General features: G+C 43.6%; 1 protein-coding gene across 2 annotated transcripts in view; it reads right to left on the bottom strand.

The window, feature by feature from the left end:
* The window catches only part of CELF2 (CUGBP Elav-like family member 2), a 773,712-nt gene that overhangs the window by 405,230 nt on the left and 354,092 nt on the right, over window positions 1-14,390 (bottom strand). The window lies entirely within an intron of this gene.

The raw sequence follows: 14,390 nt of genomic DNA, 5'->3' as shown, positions 1-14,390 counted from the left end.
TTATGAGACGACAAAAGAGGTTCTTTACCAAGTGCAGATAAAAGTTCATTTGAAACCTGGGTTGGGACCACCTTTTCCATGGGCACAGGGATTGAATTCCATGATTCCCATTGGGTCAAGGGAAACCGTGGACATGAATACTCTTGGAAGCATGGGATGAGGTACTCTCACTTCTGGACAAAGAGAACATTAGAACAGGGGTTGGCAACGTTTTTGGGCAGAGTGCCAAAAACGCTTACAACCTCATCTTGTAAGAGGTTGGTGTGCCAGGGGGAGGGAGCTGCGAGTGGCCCTTGTGGCAGTGCAGCCTTGACCCCTTCCTGGCCGTTCTCCCCAAAGTGTGCATGCCAAGCAAAATGCCTTCACTTGCCATGCTCTGGCACCCATACAGAGGGTTACCTATCTCTGCATTAGAGGGTTTTTTCTTTCTTTTAAGATGACTCTAAAATGAAAATCTCTGTGGAAGATTACAAGAGCACATTAGCAAGCTCCCAAAGGATCACCTTCCCTGCCTCTCCCTGGTATTCTAGATTTTTGCACCAAAACTGGGACCTGAAACTTGAGTCCAGGATTATGAAGACAAAGCTTGTCCTGGGTTTTCCAGGAGGCCCCGAATGTTTCAGGGTCACAAGGGCAAAGAACATGGGAATGGACCCAACACATGCTCAATGTAGGAACCTAAAAGCCTTTCAAACATGGGACGAACCATTCACTCTTCTACATGACTAGTTTCACATGAAGGAAAACAAAAAATGGACAAATACAATGCAAGAACATGGATTTATATGTTTGACTTTTAGACCCTCCACTTTTCATCCCTCTGCAGTTTTGCCTTTGCTCCAGACAAAAAGAATTCACAGATTCAAAAGCGACAATGCCCAGAAATCAGTACACCACAAGAGCAAAGATCCACGTGGACAAAAACACAATTCATCCGGTCCATATAAAGAAAAGAGATGAATTTCTTAAGCTTTAGGCTATATAACCCCCCCCCCCCCCACTGTAAATGAACATTAGATGACAGTAAATAAGAGTTAAGTAGAATCAGCTACATTTGGATGTTTCCCTGAAAGATGACTTCAGTTTCAAAACATCCACCATGTCGGGGGTGTCCCAAACCCATTTCTAAATTATGAATCTTGAAACCATTGCTAATGTAAACAGCGAGCAGTTTATGAAAAGACGCTGCATTAAGATATTTTTAGTTTCATAAAAGAAGGAAGGGCATTTGTTTCCATGACAAAAGTCTTTCAGTTGGAAAAGTAGAAAAATGGAAACTAAATTACAGTTAAAATTCTAATCCTTACTAAATCATATTTTAGGCTCTTTTTAAATGTTACTATTTTAAACCCCCTCTACCAGATGCTGGAACTGAAGCAAAATCCTATACTGAGCTAAATTTTCCCCCTCTATTTAAAACCAAGGAACACAAGCTGCAAAACATTTCAATGTTTACAAAGAAAGAAATCTCCTTTCTAATGCCAGGAAAAGAACGAACTCAGATTCTGTTTCGCATGATGGATGTTGAGACTCGCCACGAGGAGCAGAAGTATCTCTGTAACAATAATGTTAAGGAAACTTATTTTGCAGAGACCACAGGATCACGCTACACAGTCCCCTTAAGGCAGCTTGTCATGGGGCCAGCATGGAAACATACCATTTAGACAGTGCCCAAATCAATTTTGAAGGACAAGCTAACCCTAAATACTATGAAACAGGCCTATTGCCATCAACTTACCCAAAATATTTACAGGCAGTCCTCGACTTAAAACATTTTGAGTTACGTTTCGCACTTACAACGTTTATAAATAGACACCCTGTTTCAACTTTCTGACGTCAGTTTTGATTTTACAACACTTGATCCGATGCGACACCAAGCCAGCAAACAAGTTAGCTGCATCGCTCATCTCCCTGGAGAACATCAGTCCAGACTTCCTTAGACACTTTCTTTAAGAAAGCAGACAAGACTCCAGAAAAACCTGGGCCAAGACTCCTGAAGAGTCCAGCCAAGGACCCTTCAAAAAGTCCAACCAAGAGCCTTTCAAAAAGTCCAGCAAAGTCACCTCAAAGAAGTCCTTCCAAATCGATATGATTGCTATTTACATATAAATACATTAATGTAGCTATGTTACTCATCTATAATTGATCGAGTACAAAATTCTGGGGTATTTTTAGTGAAAATAGGGTATCGGGCCTTGGTTCAGGAACCAATCCCCCATTTATAACGTTGTTTCTTATGAGAAAATTGGTTCTGAGTTACAACATTTTGACTTGTTGCGGTTTTCAGGAACAAATTGTGTTGCAAGTCTGAGGACTACCTGTATTCTACTCCCAAATATCTGATCTGTTACCTCCTCCGCTCTATCTACAGAAGCTCTTTTCCCTTATTCCTCCACCACGAGTGTTTTGGCTTCTCTCACTATTCCTCCTCCACCATCACATCTCCCAGCTCATACAGGTGGCTGGCATAAGTGGACTTCCCACTGCCTCCCGCCTCTTCTTGTCGTGGGTAGCTGCTTTCCCCAGGTGATACAGCAGGAGCGTAGGTTGTAGATGGGACAGTGAAAAGCTTTTAAAAAAGGCACAGGCAGCTCTTCTCCTTAATTCTTATCAGCACAGGAAGTTTCCAGAAGGGACTGGAAATGTTTGCAACCCGGAAAACTTCTGTGCCCTTTCCTTTTCTCTAATAGGGCCAGAAGACAGAGTCATGGCATTCTTGTTGTAGAAGTCCCATCCGAGTCCTCTGGGACTGTGGGTCTCAACGCACTGGTGGGACAGAAATGTCATAGCTCTGGGGCATGGGTGCAAGGTTCCCTAGACTGACAGGATATGCCTCAACTAGTTAAAAATGCAACAGAGCAAATGGCAAATTTTTTAACAAATGCTACAAAATTCTGAAGCACATTTTTCAGCTGTAACCACCCACAGTTGCCTCCCACAGAACAGATATACTGAAAGGGAACCTATTCTCCACAAAGGAACAAGTGAGAAAAGGGAAGGAAAAAGCAACTAAAATCCAACAACGAGCAAAATAACTGAAGGAAATTAAGATTTAAGGGTGTCTGCTGTGAAAACTTCTCCAAAAGGAAGGGATTTTTACTGGTGACCACAGAACTGAAAAGCAAACAAAAAAAAATCCATTCAGCTACATGCAGTTCATCGCTTACTCAGCTCCTTGTAGGCAAAAGAGTTTAAAAAGACAAGATAAAAAAAAGACTGGATAGAGCAGGAAAGACAATCTCTTCTTTTCATTATTTAAAAAAACCCCAAAAACTAGACAAGAACTTAGATAACCTCAGTTACAAAATTCTGCACAGTCTCCAAGGATTTCAGAGATAATCATGAGAATTCAACATGCTATTCAATGTGAAGAACAAGCAGCACATCCTGTAATGTTCTTGAAGGAAGATAGGAAAAAACATAAAATAAAAGCAAAACTGTGTGTTGATGTATTTGGTCAATCAGCAGGTTGTTCTGTTTTAAATATCAGAACCGAAGGCACTTCTTTGATGTTTTCAGAAGCAGGGAAAAAAAATCTTACACTTTATTGAGCGCCACTGTTCTGCAGGTAAATGTTACAGCTTCTGGAAGCACAAATTAAAAAGACAATTATAACCTGGCTGACCTGCCTCATCATTAAAATGCATGGTAGAACTCACTCACTCGCTGAGACAGAGGATTTTACTTCTTTGCACTTGTGCACATAAGAAGGTTCACTGTTTTATCGTTGAATGTGTTGATTGTTCAGATCAAAGAGAACACAAATAGAGACGGCTCCTTTCCTTCTTTTCAGAGGTTAATCAGTGCTGTGAACATGTGTCATTAATCTACTTCCGTTACAAGGATAATCAAAATGGAAGTTGCCCAAATCAATCCTTCCAACAGGATACCACAACATGTCTTACTTAAGAAGCTAAATTCACATCTTTACTTCTTGTTTCTCTAAATACATCAACTGTACTTTTGAAACCTAGCAATAGTGAATGAAACTATGCGGCTATTCGGAGAGTCAGATAATGTAGTAGTACAGGGGTCATAGATGGATCATGATCACGTAGAAAAATGCAGCCAAATATCTCAAAGCAGCATTTCAGCTGGGGAATCAAGACCCAGTTTGGGCTGCATATCTCCAAATTGGGTAGAAAGTAAATGAAACCACTACCTATCTGTAATACTATCTGTAAAAAAGTAGCTGTGGGGAAAACTCCCTCCCCACCACCTCCAATCTACAAAATTGTACTAGCAGTTACCCTTGTAGTCAGAACCTAAGATGCCAGGATCCAGCCTGGCACAACGCTTGGTCCCCACAAGCAGCACTGGCACCAGCCCTGGGTGACAGCCGACATTGCACAGCACCACGCCAAGCCAGGCCGGCCCTGCCACCAGCAGCACAGGTGGCGCCGGGTCTCAGGTGGCCAGTGCTGGGCCGCACCGTGGGGGGCTTTCCCAGCAGCGGGCCTGGCCACTGCTGCTGCAGGGCGAGTTGTGGGCCCTGTGGGAGTGGGAGGCTGTGACCCCTGTGGGGGGAGCTGTGGCCCTGCAGGGACAGTCTCTGAGTGAAGGAGGTAGGGGCAGCTCTGATTTTTCTATGACAAACTGACAACCCCCCCCCCAAGTAAATGCCAAAGCATATAGATAGCTAGAATTTCTTTTATTATGATGATAGAGGCACTGGTAGGCTTATAAATTGTTTAAAACTTGGAAGTATATCAATAAAACATTGCCTAAATAATCCCTCTCTCTCTAGTGGCATTTCATTTTAATAACGAAAGAACACTATTTGGGGTATTTTAAAATGAGAAAATTTGCAATTTTTAAACAGGGAACACTAGGATCTCTGTTGGTGAGACAAGTGGCGAGACCTGGAGGACTGGAAAAGGGCTAACGTGGTCCCCATTTTCAAAAAAGGGAGGAAGGAGGACCCGGGCAACTATAGGCCAGTCAGTCTCACCTCCATCCTTGGTAAAGTCTTTGAAAAAATTATCAAGGCTCACATTTGTGAGAGCCCGGCAGGGCAAATTATGCTGAGAGGAAACCAGCACGGGTTTGTGGCAGGCAGATCGTGCCTGACCAATCTAGTCTCTTTCTATGACCAGGTTACGAAACGCCTGGACACAGGAGGAGGGGTGGATGTCGTATACTTAGACTTCAGGAAGGCCTTCGATACGGTATCCCACCCCATACTGGTGAACAAGTTAAGAGGCTGTGACTTGGATGACTACACAGTCCGGTGGGTGGCGAATTGGCTGGAGGGTCGCACCCAAAGGGTCGTGGTGGATGGGTCGGTCTCGACCTGGAAGGGTGTGGGCAGTGGGGTCCCGCAGGGCTCGGTCCTTGGACCGATATTCTTTAATGTCTTCATCAGTGACTTGGACGAGGGAGTCAAATGTACTCTGTCCAAGTTTGCAGATGACACAAAGCTATGGGGAGAAGTGGACACGCCGGAGGGCAGGGAACAGCTGCAGGCAGACCTGGACAGGTTGGACAAGTGGGCAGAAAACAACAGGATGCAGTTCAACAAGGAGAAATGCAAAGTGCTGCACCTAGGGAGGAAAAATGTCCAGCACACCTACAGCCTAGGGAATGACCTGCTGGGTGGCACAGAGGTGGAAAGGGATCTTGGAGTCCTAGTGGACTCCAAGATGAACATGAGCCGGCAGTGTGACGAAGCCATCAGAAAAGCCAGTGGCACTTTATCGTGCATCAGCAGATGCATGACGAATAGGTCCAGGGAGGTGATACTTCCCCTCTATAGGGCGCTGGTCAGACCGCAGTTGGAGTACTGCGTGCAATTCTGGGCGCCACACTTCAAGAAGGATGCGGATAACCTGGAGAGGGTCCAGAGAAGGGCAACTCGTATGGTCAAGGGCCTGCAGACCAAGCCCTACGAGGAGAGACTAGAGAAACTGGACCTTTTCAGCCTCCGCAAGAGAAGGTTGAGAGGCGACCTTGTGGCTGCCTTTAAGTTCATCATGGGGGCACAGAAGGGAATTGGTGAGGATTTATTCACCAAGGCACCCCCGTGGGTTACAAGAAACAATGGCCACAAGCTAGCAGAGAGCAGATTTAGATTGGACATTAGGAAGAACTTCTTCACAGTTCGAGTGGCCAAGGTCTGGAACGGGCTCCCAAGGGAGGTGGTGCTCTCCCCTACCCTGGGGGTCTTCAAGAGGAGGTTAGATAAGCATCTAGATGGGGTCATCTAGACCCAGCACTCTTTCCTGCTTATGCAGGGGGTCGGACTCGATGATCTATTGAGGTCCTTTCCGACCCTAACATCTATGAATCTATGAACCTGGGCAGAGGAGCTGGTCCAGGGCCAGGACTGGGGACCCAACTGGAGGCCGGATGAGGTGGCTGACCTCTTGACCATTTGGGACACAGTTTCACAATTCAAAGCGGGCCACCGCAAGGAGCACATCTTTTGGGTGATACCCAAGTGGGGGCACCCCATCTGTGTCTGGCAGGCATGCAGCCATGGGGCCACAGGTCCAAGGGGGTGGATGCTGTCACAGGCGGCAGCAGGTCACAGCCAGGCAGCAGCCTCTGCTGCCAGACTGCTGCAGTGGGTAGAGGGGGCAGGGACCACTCTAGGTCAGGGCTGCTTCAGCAGTCCAGCTGGCACAAGGGGTAGTGTCCCCAGATCCCAAGTGGCTGGGCCTCAGAAGCTGCCTGAGCTGGTCACCAGGGCAGCTTTTTCTACTGCTGGGGCCAGCACTTGTGGCACAACTTCTGCCTCTAGCCCCCTGGCTGCAGATCTGGATGGACTGGGAAGAGTTTTTTTGCCCCAAGTGGCACATCTTGCCCCACACCAAAATGCATGTCTGGGCACGTGTGCTGAGGCAAAAATCCCTGGCACAAATTTGTACCACTCTTATTTGAGCTATTGCAAGTGCACGTGCCTGCATGTGTGGATGCACCCAAGGGTGCTCACATCATACAAATGCATAATAATAGTACACAATAGTAGCACATCCATATTGGATATCTTAGCCTCTTTATTCAACCTCCATTGCAAGGAGAAACAGCCTTCTTAACTCTCCGATTCCCACAACTGTACAGGTTACATCTCTGTAATGGGAATGACAACATAGTCTGTAAATGACTTACATATGATGTTGTAGTGCCAGTTATGATATTAGTACTTTAAAGAGGCATAGGTGATATTCCTACAAATATGTAGGAGGTAGGATGAGGAATGGCAGTGCTTTTGGAGAAATATAGCATTGGCAGAACATGTACTCTGCCTGCAGTCTTTATGTTCCTAGAATGACTTTATGTTCCTAGGTAATGACACTACTTTAAATTTTGTGGACCAGATTAGGAACTGTAAAGTTCAGGAGACAAGAAAAAAAGAAAAGAAAAAAGAAAAAACACGTGATTCATTAAAACATGACCTTTTAATCTCAAGAAATACACGTCAACCTAAATCTCATCAGTTTGACCCCAATCCGTCCTTTCCCTTGCCTCTATGGAGTTCTTTAAAGAAACTGTACTACCTCAGGCTATGATCTCGTCAGATCTCATAAGCTAAACAGGGACAGGCTTGACCAGTACTTCGAGAGAAACCGCTGAGGAAACCATAGCTGCTCCAGGAATTGGTGGTTGGTGACTCAAATAAATAGTATCCTTTCCTTTGAGTTAGTATTGAACCAATGCCTAAGAATGATGCCAGGGTGGGTTGTGCTGCTGGAAGATACTGAGTTTTAAGGAAGAGATCTTGACCACTTGCAATTCAAGACCCCAAAACATTTTTACAATTGTTTCCTAGTCATAAATTCTAGCTTCTGATTTTTAACTGTAGAGGTCCTTCCTTCGAGTCTGCTACTACCTGCCCTGCATAAAACCTAGACAACCTTTTTTCAAAAAAGGAAAAGTAACATATTTCCCATACTATGACCTCCCTAGTACTTTCTTTTCTGTCCTCTATAAAACTTATATCAAAGTTTCTGATCCCTTCAATATATCTACCCTCTGCTGCTTTTGACATTGAGCTCACACTTCTTTTTATACTTTGCTCATGGCCATCTACAACATATTTCTGTCCTCTCCTCTCTTCTGCGTCTTCATGAGGACAAAACACAGTTCCTTTCCTGGCATTTTTCTTTTCTATTCCTCTTTCACAAGGGTTCAGATACAATAGCTGTGCCAAGTACTCATATTTCAGCTCCATCAATACACTGCAATTTGCCCTTATGGATAGAGGCCTTACAATCTTTTTAAGTTCAATACAATCAAAACCTAACTATAACTTCCAAACACACCCCAATCTTATGTTTGATACCACAATCTGCCCACACCTGGCAAGTTAAGATAGCTAATAATGGGGGAGCCAAAAGGGCAGTTTGGATCAGTTTCTCTTATCACTATGTGTGAACCACTACATTAAATTATTGTGTGAGCATACCACTACATTATTATTGTACCACTACATTAAACTGTGGGCAATTACCAGTTTGAGAACTTCTCCCATACATAGGAGCTGCCTTATACATGTTGGCTCCCAGTGTTTAGATTCATAAGTCATGGGGTTCATAGACTGTGGGAGCATTAGTATTTGGCAATGACAAGCATATTACATGCTGGAAATGAAGAAGTAGGTTCAGGAAGACTGGACAAAAGGGGGATATTTTGTTCCTATCCCTCACCACTAAGGTCTAAATGATCACTTTCAATATTATTAAAGCTAGAAGGCACATGGGAACCTCAGGATCCCATTCATGTTATTATAGTTATACCTACAATTGCATTACTTCAGTGATTCTGTGGCACCCTGGGGTGCCATGAGATCCTTGCAAGCATGCTGCATGGTCATGTGCAATGTTAACACTCTTAGGTGTGCAAATATCTACACAATTCACAAAATAAAGCTAGAGATTTCAAAGAGGAATCCACAATGTCAAAATTTTTCTGACCTGTTGTAGTCTTTCTGAGGTCTTTTGTAACAGAAGAACTGCTCTATTATTCCGGTCGGGGCAGTCAAAATGAAAATAATGTTTTTTAAAAACCACAATGAAAAAAAAAAAAAAAGCAGCTTATTTTCAGCTCCATTAATTTATGCCTACCTGAACCACTGTAGTACTTAATGGGTGCATAAGACATTCAGATGCCAGTTCCCATGATCTTCCAGGTACTACTTTCCTCACTGGACTACGTTTCCTATGATACATTGCAAATCAATCCCCAACAGAATGTGACATCACACGCGTGTCCCCTTCAAGAGTGTCCTCATCGAAGAGGATCATGTAACCGGACCATCTGGCCCGCAGAACAGAAGGCAAGTTTGACACATCCAAATCCCATTTCCTGGGTTTACAAGCAGACAGTTCAATGTTCAGTTGAACTGAACTGAATTATTTCTACTTCTGGTTTTTTTGTTGTTTTAATCATGAGTGTTTAAAAGGAAAAGTTCTGAAAACTTGTATTCCGAAATATCAATAGTTGTCTTTCTTTAAAAAATGTTGATATTTCACCTTTATTTTGATCAAGGATAAAGATTCCTGTTGAAATACTGAAATCTCCTACAGGAGGGAAATTCAGGTTTTTTAACAGTTCTTTCCTTAAACCATTTTACCGAACTGTGTTTGTCCTGCGTTCGGCCACCCATTGGACTAGCATTCAGCAGCCATGTTTCCATGCTCTGGCCCCACTCCCCCCAATCCTATATAGAGAGCAGAATTTGCTCCTTTACTTTTTGGTTTTGTTATTTTCCTGAGTTATGAACTGCTGGGTTATGCAGGAAAAGCACTTGGATTCACTGCTCAGTGTAGTCATGTTTCCTCATTTGTTTTTAATAGTTGTCATTCAGTAGACTAGAACTGAACAGCTAGACATTAACGTTCGAAGTGATGCATACGGTTTTTTAAATTCCTCTATGTGGCTTTGAAACATTCACTCCTAAATACCGGAGAAAAAACACTAGGGGTAGAGATGTGTGTTATTTAAAAAACCTACTATGCAACATAAACACTAGTTGTTTTGATCGGTGTATAAAAAAAACACTCACAAGTGGAGTTTATCTCCTCACTTTACCCTGCTTTCTTTGGGTTATTGTGCAATATTATATATACACTGAACTAAAACAAAAAAAAGTGGAAGCACAACTGCACGCGATTTCTCAGAAATGTTGTTAGGTATAGATGAACACCAAACGCAGGTCTCAATCTCACAAAATTATAGCCTCAGAATAGAGAACAACAAGAAAGTAAATCCATGGATTTCAGTCTGAAAATCCCTTTGGCTTAGCGTCTTTTTGGGGGTTGAATCCACACACATGAGTATGTCATGCAGTTGCATTTAATTGTACAGATGTCATCTTTTTACTGGTTTCCTTTTATTTTTTTACTGGAGGTACATGGAGATTTTACCCTGAGATTAGCAACTAAAGGGATATATGAAAATAGATCATGCTTTTGCCATCCTGCTGTGTTTTTGCTGGTTGCATAAACTGTAATAAGCTTAAAGAATCTAGCACAGTACCTCTAGTTATGCTCTATTGTCCAGTTGCGACATCCACTGAATAGATTATTGAACAGCAAATACCAGTGTTCACAGTAAGCACTAGAAATTACATGTATACAGAGAGCAATTTCACTAAGCATCCTTTATTTCCACCCCATCCCTTATCCAGTCACAAAAAAATGTCATCATTAAAAGCCATACGTGTTTGCGCACCCCTCCACCCCCGATACACAGTCTGTATTTGAAAAGTCCCAAGGCAAGTCCAAGCTACTCCGCTTACTATTCACCCAACTACACAGCTACTTTAAGGATGTGGAACATATCTAGTCTTTTTCTATGTTTATTACATTTAATGGGGGACCATTTGGTAGGAAAAACTCATCAGGTAGATGAGAGACGCAGGGCCAGTCCATGGGCCAAGTGAATGGCATAGGACCGGCCCCATAGGCCGGAACAGACCCACGGCACCCCTCCACTCCCTCACCTGTATGTCAAATCCAGCACCCACAGTGCCCACTCTGCTCAGATCAGGACACCATCTGGTTCCCAGTGTTGGCCCCATCCTGTCCCATCCCCCCTCACTCTCCCATTTCTGGATCTAGCACCTGTGGTGCTTGCTCCAGCTGGTCAAGGACTGCACCACATGTGGTGACTGGTTCGGCCGGTTCAGGAAGTGAACTGCATTTGCTGCCCCCTCCAGTTGATCTGGGTCATATGCCAGGATGCCATGTACAGTGTGGGTCCTGGATGATTTGGAGCAGGTGCTGGACCCCGCATGTAGGGGAACCATGGAGTATCAGATCCAGCACCTGCTCTGTCTGGGTCCAGGGCTACACCACAAGTGGTGAGCACTGCAGGCACTAGATCTGGCGTGAAGAGTAAGGATGGGGCAGACTTCACTGGGGGCCAGACGACATGGCTCCACGAGCTGGATCTGGTCCATGGGCCATATCTTAGACAGCCCTGAATTAACACAAGGCTTATTCAGTGCCTAGGTGGCATCAAGACAAGAATCTTCCTAGTGAAATGTGTGACCAAAACATTGCAAGGCTGATTCAATATTTCAACCCGCTGGATACCAAAGAGTGTGAAATTAGACAAAAGCTGTCCCTCTATTCCTAAATGATACATCTGAAAATGCAATGCAGAGCAAAAAAAAACAGACTAGATTGCAACGGTGCCAACTTCATGAGCACAAAGAGGTGATTAGTTATGTTAGTCTGAAGTCAGGTAGGAGGCAGAGTAGATTTGCACCTTACAGACCATAGAAAAATCGACCCTGCTTTCTGCTCACTTCATGGTCATAGTCAGGGAAAACCTGTGTTAAAACTGTCATGCAGACAATCCATCTAGGAGCAGATCCACATGGTCCGTGGGGACTTTTGCCTGTAGAAGAGGTATGATCTGCTTCTTTGAATCTCTTGGGCATGTTTTAACCACTACGTCCTATCTTCACAGTGGTAGGACGTTGACAGTGCCCTTATGCCTCTGCTTTACCCAAAGTAAAGCTAGGGTTTTTTGATGTTTTGGGCACTTAAGCTGTACAAAAGATTTGTTTGTGAATTTTTTCAGAAGAGATTATAAAAAAAAACAAACACTTGGGTGGTTTATACCAGGGTGCTCAACCTCCAGGATACAACCCCATGGAGCCATTGCATCTGGTCAGCAGGGCTCCCCCTAGGTCCAGAAATCTGGTGGTGGGAGAGAGGTGGCAATTAGTAATGCCACCCTCTCCCTTATCAAATTCACAAACCCCAAGCCTCATGTGACAGGTTGGACTTGGGTCATGCCCACCGGCAGCTGGCTTGGGTCTGGACCATGCCCCTGCTGCTGACCCCTTCCCTCACCCCCTGCAGCTGGAGGGCCGTACTGGTTTTTCAGACACCTGAGAAGGTTGGAAAAGGATTTGGCTCCAATCACCATAACGCTAGAGAAATATCAGTTTTAACCCAAGTTTGGGCTCTGTCTAACCCAGGCCCAAACCTTAAACACCAAAAAGAAAGCAAACCTCCTTGAGTGGTGAGACACAAGACTTCAGAGTAAAGGTGGGCCAGTGGTGTGAGTGTCAGTTCAAGACCTAGGAGACCCAGCTGTCCTGTAGGCAAGTCGTTGACTTTCCTCACATCTCAGTTTCCCCAGCTATGAAAAATGGCACTAATAGTATTTCCCTCTGTAACAAGGGAGTTGTGAGGATAAACATATTAAAGGCTGTGAAGTTCCCCAGATGCTGTGGCACCATAAGTGTAGCAGAGGCATCCAAATCTTAATGAAACCATTCCTATGAGATTAAAAAATTGATGTAGGGTAACAGGTTCAGGCAAAATATGAAAAAAAAAATCATTATTTGTACTGCCTAGCAAGCCTTGTTATGTAGTAACCCTCTCCCTCCCCCTTCCTGGACTAGGGCTGTTTAAAAAAAACCAAGAAAAAAGAGATGGCTCGTGTCCCAGTGACTTTCTGGCTGATGAACAGCATTCCCTTTAAGCTGTGCGGTGTGCATGGCTGCACAGGCACGCTCACGCCGTGCTGCCAGGCACACCTGCGTGGCGGCGCACATCGCACAACTTAGAGGGGACGCTGCTGGTGAAGGCTATTTAGATTTTTTTTGTTTGGAAACTATAGTCAGATTTGCTGGATTTAGTCCCTGGTCTAATAAAGCTCTCAGGCTTGTGATCAACTTTAAGCATGAAACCAATCTAATTGAAGTCGATGCAAATGTGTGTGCGCTTCACATTAACTGTGCTGCTTTTTTCTCAGATCTTAGTAAATAAATAGAATTGAGAACAAGCTAAAATATATGGTTCCAATTTTTAAGCCATATTTATTCATAAAATTCAAAATTATTTCTTCCAGTCCTCTGAAAGCACAGAATCAATCTGAATTGCCTCCAAATTAGAGCAAATATATGTAAAAAAATATTTAAAACAGCTACAGCCCTAAGGCACTCAACGATTTGCATTTGTGGACCCTCTGTGTACCAGAGGAAAGTCCACTCTTTATGTGGAGATACTGGAACAAGCGTCCTAACAGGAAGAAAGGTGAGAAATGAGATGGAAATGCCACAATTTTGATCACAGGAGATCAGCAGGAATGTGAAAAAGCTTTCCTGACATTGCACAGTAAGAAATTATTCCACAAAGAAGTGCAAAATATCCTGAGTATTTGAGATCTGAGCCAGATCACAGAAAACCAAAAAAAAAATTTTTACCCCATTTTCAAAAGGATTTGCCGAACAGAGTGTTCATGCCTTGATTTTATTTCCTGCACAATTCAACTGGGCCAAAGCAAGCCATCTGTTTTAAAGCAGAACTCATTGAAGTCAGTGGGAGTTCTGCTTCAAAAAGCAACAGCGTGATATGGCCCATAGTCTTCTACAAGAACTAGTGCCTACATTTTTAATGGATGCAGTTTCAGTCAAGTATTTGCTGCATAAAGGATTTAAAAAAAACCAAGAGCTACATACAGGGGACTTTTGAAGCCTTTTTTTTTTGTTATAAAAAATTCCACTAAATAAGATGCATTACATTGCAGCGGTTTGAACCAATCCACATGTGCAACTATGGTCTTTACCCTAGAAGCTCAATTGGTGATCTATTTAGGCACTGCACCCCCGTTCCATTCACGAATAAAAAACAGGTCCAGCTATAGTACTGATGAGAAATACATTAAGGGGAGAATGCGGAGGATCATTCTTTGTTTCACGGTCTGCACACTTGCACCCACTGTTTATTCTTGCCGGCTGGGAAACCAGTTAACACTGCTGTAACCAATAGTCAGTTAAAAGAACAGAAGACCTGCTGGACAGATCAGACTCCCTTTCTTTTTTTCCCAATTGCTTTTAACGGTGTAAATCCCAAGTACTAGAATTAATTATGCAGTTCTAACGTTAAGACTGAAATGTCTCTTGCTTCCCATCTGCTGTGGCAGAG

Source organism: Alligator mississippiensis, chromosome 4, assembly GCF_030867095.1.
Source record: "Alligator mississippiensis isolate rAllMis1 chromosome 4, rAllMis1, whole genome shotgun sequence".
Lineage (NCBI taxonomy): Eukaryota > Metazoa > Chordata > Crocodylia > Alligatoridae > Alligator > Alligator mississippiensis.
Note: the sequence above shows the minus strand (reverse complement) of the source record. Positions and strands in the feature narration are given on the sequence as shown.